Source organism: Adiantum capillus-veneris, chromosome 6 (assembly GCF_014529385.1).
Source record: "Adiantum capillus-veneris isolate H3 chromosome 6, ASM1452938v2, whole genome shotgun sequence".
NCBI lineage: Eukaryota > Viridiplantae > Streptophyta > Polypodiopsida > Polypodiales > Pteridaceae > Adiantum > Adiantum capillus-veneris.
The window spans coordinates 40,528,297-40,536,838 of NC_140936.1; positions in this window are offsets into that span (position 1 = coordinate 40,528,297).

Sequence of the window (8,542 nt, forward strand, 5' to 3'; positions counted from 1 at the left end):
ACGGTTCTATAAATAGTGAGTGCATCTCTCTTCTTATTGCCGCTGACCCTGGCCTGCAAGGGGAAACCGCAAAAAAGAGAAGGGTGAAGGGGGCTTTTAAGCAGGGGGAAAGAAAGGCAATCAAAAAATTGATCGCCCGGGTATAGCAAGCCCACTACTCCGTAATACTACCCTAATTTATTACCCCGCAGGGCAGGGGCGCCGATTTACGTGTGGTACAGGGGTGGCTATATAGGATCAGGAGCGTCAGCGCCAGAAAACTGGTAGTTAGCAAGCAGCTCTAGCCCAGGCCCAGGTCCCTCCTTTCTAGAAATGGAGACTGCAAGACCATAACCTAGAAGTCGAAGGCACGAAGGCAGTTGCCCCATGATCCATTGGCGTACTACTCCTGCTTATACAACAATTAGGTTATAGGTATTGCCTGTTATAAAATCTGCAGGCTTAGCCCTTGAGTGAATCGTCATGAAGTATATTGCTCGTAGAGTGTAAGATTGAGGTCATCACCTCCTGCACAACAGTATAGATGTGAGTCTAATCCAGCTAGAAATGCAGGGTACTACTACAACGGCTACTATTGCACCTAGTATCGATAGCAAGTAATTCGGCTTCTCTCTTGCTAATAAACTTAACAGTCATTATAGTACGCCTTCAGCTATGGATCATTCCTGCTCTGACCCCCTCTCGAACCATTTGCTGCTAATACTGCTCCTGCTCATGCTTTGCACACGTCCCCCGGCTGCATGCCGACGATAGACACAAGAAGCACCTCATGCAATGGTGCAAACTACTCAACACGAGAGTGAGCACCGTGCACCTCAAAATGAGATTAAAGATTAAAGATTTTCCTCTCTAGTGGGAAACAGTCTGTCCCCCCTCCTCAGGACTCACTGTTGCCGCCCTCCATCATTCGCTCGAGTCTCAACACGAGAAAAGAGGAGCCACACTCTTATTTCAAGCACATTCAATAATATAATCTTGGAAAATATCTTATCTCGATTTCTTTTGTCACCCACTCACTGCCACTAGTAACCTTCTCATGAGTGCTCACTACATCACTAACCAATCAAACATTTTCATCCTTTATTTTAATTTCTAAAATAAATGAGATTTTTCACTAACAAAAAGGGAACACATCACTATGGCTTTAGCCCTTTGGGCGGGCCAAAAAAATTAGGGAAAATTACCAAAATACCCCTCTACTTTGTGAAAATTTCCAAAATACCCATGTATCTAATTTGGTTTGATTGTTCACGATTCCCTAATTTTTATTTCTTTTTGATAATCGAGATCCTTTTTTGAGTGCTTAGCATGTAATTTGTCACAAATTACCTCCCAAAAAAAGACAATTATGTCTAAAAGTAATGAAGCAATTCATCTCCAAAGCCTACATAACCAGCTCAAATTCTAGTTTTAGTATTTTATATTGATGGACAATCAGTCTTCTTATAAAAAGTTGCAAATTTTGTTATCTTAGGAGAAATTTACTCTCACAACCAGGGGTATTTTGGAAAATTTGGAAAGTTTGAAGAGCATTTTGGGAATTTATGACAAAATATTGGGGGTATTTTGGAAATTTTTGAATTTGAGGGGTATTCTAGGAATTTTCACAAATTAGAGGGGGATTTTGGTAATTTTCCCTAAAAATATTCATTAAACTATAAATCATCACAAAATCTATAGTTCACTTTGATGGTTTTTGAAGGGCAATTGGATCCCGGGGGATTCACTATGTATTTTCGTATGGTACCATGTGAGTGTACAAGAGGAGGTTTTTTGGAGGTCGCACATAAGCGTATACAATAGGATTGACATTTGTTTGAAGGGCAGAAGGGCGTCAAAAACTATCGATGGTCGTGGCTATTATTGCGGCTATTGTGAGTTGCATGTCAAGTGAATGTGAACTCAACAAACATTATGAAAAGTGTGCATTAATTCCCGTGTGGACTAAATGTGGACTCACTAGACATTGTGAGCTATGTGTTCATGAGTAAACTAATTGAGCTCATATGTGGATAGTATCTGAACTTTGTCGGCAAGAGGCCACAACATCCAATTTATGGTGTAACTTTCCTATATCAAATCACAAGAGCATACCAATACCAAATGGTAAAGCAATTGCCTTGGAAAGGGTAGATTATGTGAGCCAAACCTACTACATATCGACTGTGTGAAGGCATGCATACACACATCAATTGTGTTTACCATGAGGGAAATTGGGCTGACAACGGTTAGCATCTATAGCATGATCTTGTCTACCTTGGAGAGGAAGGTGTTGGTCTCTAGATGATTGGCTGCAGAGCCTTGATATAGGAGTGCAAAGGTGCATACAAAGTGGCTGGCGGATGAGTCGCAGGCATGAGACATGAGAGCGGCAAAAGCAAAAGCACAAGGGGTCTTGGGGTTGCAGGTGGACATGTAAGTAGGATGAGTTGTAGGCGGGTAGGAGTATGGTGTTTTCACACAACACATAGTAGAGAATGTTGGCGGATGAGATGTAGGTGCGAGAAATGAAAACAACAAGAGGGAAGCACAAGGGGGGTTATTTAACACGTAACCCCGGGTTTTTTGGGGCACTCATTTAGGTCCAAGACTCCAACTACTTGCTCTCCATTTGTCTACCCCCAATCTCTAGTTTGAATAAATGTTTCATTTTAACTAAACTCTTGAACCAAAAGTACTTAAAACTCCCAAGGTTTTTTCACTTAAACAATTGGAGATCCCATTTTTATTAATATCTAGACATACACATACACACACGGTTCTTTATTTTGAAAAGAAAATACCCCATTGATGATGGTTACACAAAACATCAAGCATTGGCAAAAGGGGTTAGCCAAGAGATCATGAGGCTTATACCCCTTCCCTTATACACCCCTCCCCTTATACCTGCCCCCCCCCCCCCCCCCCCCCAAAACACATACGGCATGAGCATGAGATAATAGGGGGTCACCCCTATTGTATACGCTTATGGGCGACCTCCAAAAAAACCCATCCCGCCACTAACACTGGCTCTTTCCCCTAGTTTACACGTTCATGGTTCACCTTTCCAACAACAGTCAAGAGAGCTTACAAATGAACCATGATATGCAAGAAATCTTGCATATCATGGTTGAGTAAGAAGCAACCTACTACGACTCTCTACTTGTGAAGTTGAGTGCAAGGAACATCAAAGAGTTATTGTTATGTTTGGTTGAGAAGCCTTATTGTTGATTTGGATAATGTTTGCACACCTCTATCCACATTGGTAGTTAGATTGCATTAGCACTTCCAAAGTGCTTGGTGTTTTGTGCTCACACTTTGCCACCACAATCAAATTTCATCTAAAGATTGTCACAAAGCTTTGAGCTTGCTTTTGCCTTGCAAATCAATCATTGTCCAAAGGGATTTGGCGCTATCCTATATACCAAGTAGTAACCCCATCCTTCCTAGGGGATCTTATTATCATTTCTTGGTTTAAAGATTGTCACAAAGGTTTGAGCTTTCTTTTGCCTTGCAAATCAATCATCGTCCATAGGACTTTGACACTATCCTATATATCAAGTAATAACCCCATCCTTCCTATGGGATCTTATTACCATTTCTTGGTAGTGTTATATGCTCACTCACACTTATAATTATAACTCATGTTCCCCTTATCATCACTTGATGATGGCCACTCCTTGTTGGTGATGTATTACTACAATTGGTAATGATGTGTGTGAGCACTTGAAACTAGCAAGGCACTTTTTTCAACATTAGGTTTTTTCACCACACATTGTATAGCTCTATCTGTTAGGGGCGAAAGCATGGAATGATATTTGGATTATATAGCCTTAGGTTATAGACAATTGAAGAATCCAATTTGAAAATAAATTACAAAGCTACGAGTGCAATATTGCTGCGGAAAGATGAGGGCATTAATTAAATTATATATAAAAGAGGAGTGGCATGGTAACGGGTGATGGGATCATTTTAAATCATCATTTTTTGAAACTGATTTGATAGTTGAAAGTACCTGGGAGATATAATGTACTTTGCATGCATGGGTAGCATACTAGCATCCTCTATGAATTTTAGCCATCGTCGTCTCTACATACCCTTGCTTGGCACCTCGTCTTCCTCTCGAGTCTTGGTCATTTTCCCCCATTGCAACTACTCTTCAGAGCTACTATACGCATAGTGAGCTTGTCCTTTCCACTGTAAGATGCTTTGAATACATGTTTGTTCAATTAGGGCTCACAAAGGGTATGATGCTTGGGGGAGGATTGGGGAGACTGCATCATTGAGCCAACTACCATTCTTACCTTGATGGTTTTTTTTTTTACAGATATAAGATAAGATGGGAACAACCTTTGCAATCAAGGACAAGAATGGCACCATCCTAAGAATTGAGCCCTTGTTCAATACCTCCTGCATAAAATAGGTTCTCCCTCCATTTGCAAAAGAATTTTTCCCCCTTTGCGAATGAGTTCCACGAGGAGAGAAGCTTGTCCCTTTAGGGTTTGGATCCTTGGAGTATATAGGGCCAAAAAAAAAATCAAATGAAGATTGGTCATGCATCTTCATCTTCCAAAGCCCTATCCAAGAAACTAAAAGAAGGTAAAGTCATGCACCATGAAGGAGGAGTTTTTTTGTGAGGCTGGTACACTGTCACGGGGATGTTTAGCAAGAAGGACCGTGGATGTATGAGATTGGCTAAAAATTTGCTAAGGCCTTCACTCTAAAAAACTATGGGGGTACCGAGGAATGTCCTCGAAAGAAATGTGTGATGGCTTGGGCAATATTTGCAGAGCATGCAATGAAGAGAAGTGAAGAAAGACACAACTTAACACATACATGTAAGAAGTCGGAAGCTAAGAGGTCAACTTTCAAGTGCATCATTGTACATTCGCATAGAAGGTCCAATGCATGTTTTCAAGAGGACAAATGCAGTTTGATAAAAGAGACGCGAGGAGGAGGTTCAACATATGACCAATAGAGCTACTGATAGAATGGCCTTGGCCAAAGCATATTTGATGCGAAGGTAGCTGTCAAGGGAGCCATGTGGGAGCTGCATTATGTTGAGGGTAGACAAAGCAATAATGTGATGGTCAATGCTGTACAAGGGGATATCTATTCTCTCAAGGAGGCATTTGAATGACAATGCCTCATTCTACTGATTGCAAAGCTGAGGGGAGGTGGCCAATGCGATCTACAATCATTGGAGGAAGCTCTTGTTAAAAGCAAGGTATGATGCATAGCTGTGGATAATGTCTTTCTTGCTACGGGACTATGATGTATCAATTTGCATGTTGCATGTGTCACGGCAAGGATCAGTTATGTGCATCATGCTACATTTAGTTATGTGACCTTTTGCATGATGGTTTGCATTGCATGAAGTATTTTACATTGCTCTCATCCTTACTACTTCGATAGTAAATTATGTGAAACATAATTGTACATTGATCTTTGTGCCCATGCATTGACTCTATTTGATTTTGTTCCTAAAAAGAGTAGCTCTATGCAAAATCAACAACCGATATGATGGTATCCCAAGAAAACACCTTTAAGCACTCCCTATATTGATCAACCTGGCACCTGTAGGTAAAGATGTGCTTGATGAAGATCCTGATGTGCTCTTGTAACATGTTTATGAAATCACTCACAACCACTTTCTTGAGGGACAACACTTTCTGTTGCCTATCTTGGCCAAGTCTATTCTGCACAGTGATATCTTCAAACACTTGAATTGAAACTATCTTTGTTGTCTCCAAATGCTCAAGGGGACAAAACCTAATCTTTTTGAGACCACAATTTTTGCATTGGCACATAAGACATTTGTATTGGTGAAAGTCCAAATCCTCCTCCTTTGCACAAACACATGATCCCCATCACTTTGTGGTACGCGATAGTTGAGCCTAACATTTTCCTACAACCAATGATGACATGAAAACCTCACAAGAACATAAAATGACTTCCATGCAAGCCATTGGCATCCAAACGCATTTTGTTGAAAGCATCTTTTAGAAACATAAGTTGATTGTGGTACAAACAGCAACATGTGTTTTGATCTTTAAGCTTTTTGACAAACCAAGGCTTCAACTTCTCAAATGATCTTTGATAAATCTACACCTCTTGATGAGCGTCTTTAAGCCTCAAAAATTCTTTGTCTATAAACAAAAAATGAGTTAATGTGTTGTAACCAGAACCCTTGTCGTACATGCTATGAACTAAATATATATGTGACTAAGTGATATAGCTAGAACACTTACTATATAACACTCCTAGGAAAGGTCTACATGCATATAGATAATCAAGTCCACAATGCATAAGCTACTTGCTATATAGCACAGACTATTGTTATGTAGCATGCAGACAACACAAAATAGAGAACATATACTATACAATGTGCATCACTATATGGCACACCTAGGGAAAAGGGCCACTACAAGTAATGCACATAACAAAATATTTCAACAATACGACAGGACTTGAAATTTTGGTTCTTGGATTTCCATTGAAGAAAATGTTCATTGAGGAAGGAATCAATCGTTTACAAACACACAACATGTCAAATCTAACCCAAGCATGTCTCATCATCACCATTTTTAGACAACACTGCAAATATTTAGCTTCTAGTTGTTCTCCCAACACCAATGTAGCTTTGAGATATGTATCTTTTAATGAGCTAAAAGATTAGATACTACTAAATTTTTATGGAATACCTTGGGAATCTTCTTGATTCTCTTAGACATCTTGCACATGTTAACACACATCTTCATGAAACCCCTCCGATATCAGTTAATGGAGAGAGAGAGAGAGAGAGAGAGAGAGAGAGAGAGAGAGAGAGAGAGAGACCCTTGTGCCATCACAAATTAGACTATCATAATGAAAGATACATCTTAAGCAATATAAGTTGAGGTTTCTTATCAGCATGTGTTACCTCTATTTGAAAACAAGAGAGTATGAGTAGGAGCAAGTATGCTCAGAGGGTGATGAACAATGGAAGGTGATGTACCATCAAATATTAGTACACAGAGAGAGAGAGAGAGAGAGAGAGAGAGAGAGAGAGAGAGAGAGAGAGAGAGAGAGAGAGAGAGAGAGCATGTATGTGTGTGAGCAAAGGTGAGTGTATGTGTAGAGGCAAAGAGCGAGCGGGGGACCAAGAACAGTATCTCCCCATGCAAGAATGAGCATGTCCCTCTTCATGCATTCAAATTATACGTCAAGTTCATGCTCAAAATAGTAGCAGTAATCACTTGAACATAAAATCTAAACGAGCTCACAAAAATATTAATTGTCGATTAAAAATAATAAATAATTCAATGGTAAAAAAATGTGAGCGGCATGCTCGCCACAAACAATTCCAAAATGTGGCAACACAATCTGAAAATAGAACCATCACCAATACATCATGTATCTAGCCACTCATTGATCATAATAGTCATATCAATCCTCAAAGCACCATCAATTAAACCGATTCAAAATAAACAACATACAAATATTGGAATATTTTGATTATTGTACGCCCATGATTATTGTAGCTATTTTGAGCATGAACTTGGCCTATGGAAAATACACGTAAGAGGGACCTGCTCACTTTTGCATAGATTTCGCATGGGGGAGATTGTACCCAGTGCTCGTGTCTCTCTTCTACTCTCTCCTCTACCTCTCTTGTATGCATGCATAGCACTTTGCTCTAGGAGGTGCGCATGACATGTGCTCTCTTTCTCTTTCATTCTCTCAGCCACTCTCTATTCAATTGTCTACAAGAGATGCGATCCTCAAAGTATGTAAGACGCGTTCTTGTTGTTCCGTTTATATTTTTTGGTGTTTTGTAGGTACAACGTGCCTCCAATTGTTCTAGTGGTATCAAAGTCGGAATTACTAGCTAAGGTCCAAAAGGTACTTGCATAGAACTTCAAAGACTCTACTGATCAAAAGCCTTTCGTTTATATTCAAACTATGTTGCACCACTAGCTGGTCTACATCCTTCTAGCAAGACTTGTTGTCATCCTAGCTATTGTGCCACCTAGAGATCCCTTTGTTATTGACCTTTCTTGCAACTACCCTCCAAAATGAATTCAAAGATCATCCTCCTAGCTTAGAGAGCCCAAGGGCACCAATTTAATATGGAGCACCTGAAGTATATGAATGTCTCTCTCCATTCCAATCATGGTGACACTTTACTGCATTTTCTTAGTATATCCCTTATGCAGCCCCCGAGTTTTATAAAAGTCTAGCTAGGAGCTAGAATCTTGTCATGTACTTTAGCCTCCTTCCAAGGGCCTGCTTGTGAGAAGAGTTCTACTATGTCAATCATCCAAAGCCATGATCACCTAGTTTTGCCTTCAATCCATTAATGAGACTACAAACTTTGCACATGGCTTCTGCGCGTAGTGCTTGGTCCTTCAATGTAGGACCATGAGATATTATCATATGCCTTGTCTAGATTGAGTTCCAGGAGGATGCATACGTTCTTGGTGAAATTTTCATACTCAATGCCAATCATTGATAAAATGTTGTCATAATTGATCTTCCGTTGATGAAGCCATGTTGATGGGGGGTGATCACTTTGTCCAGG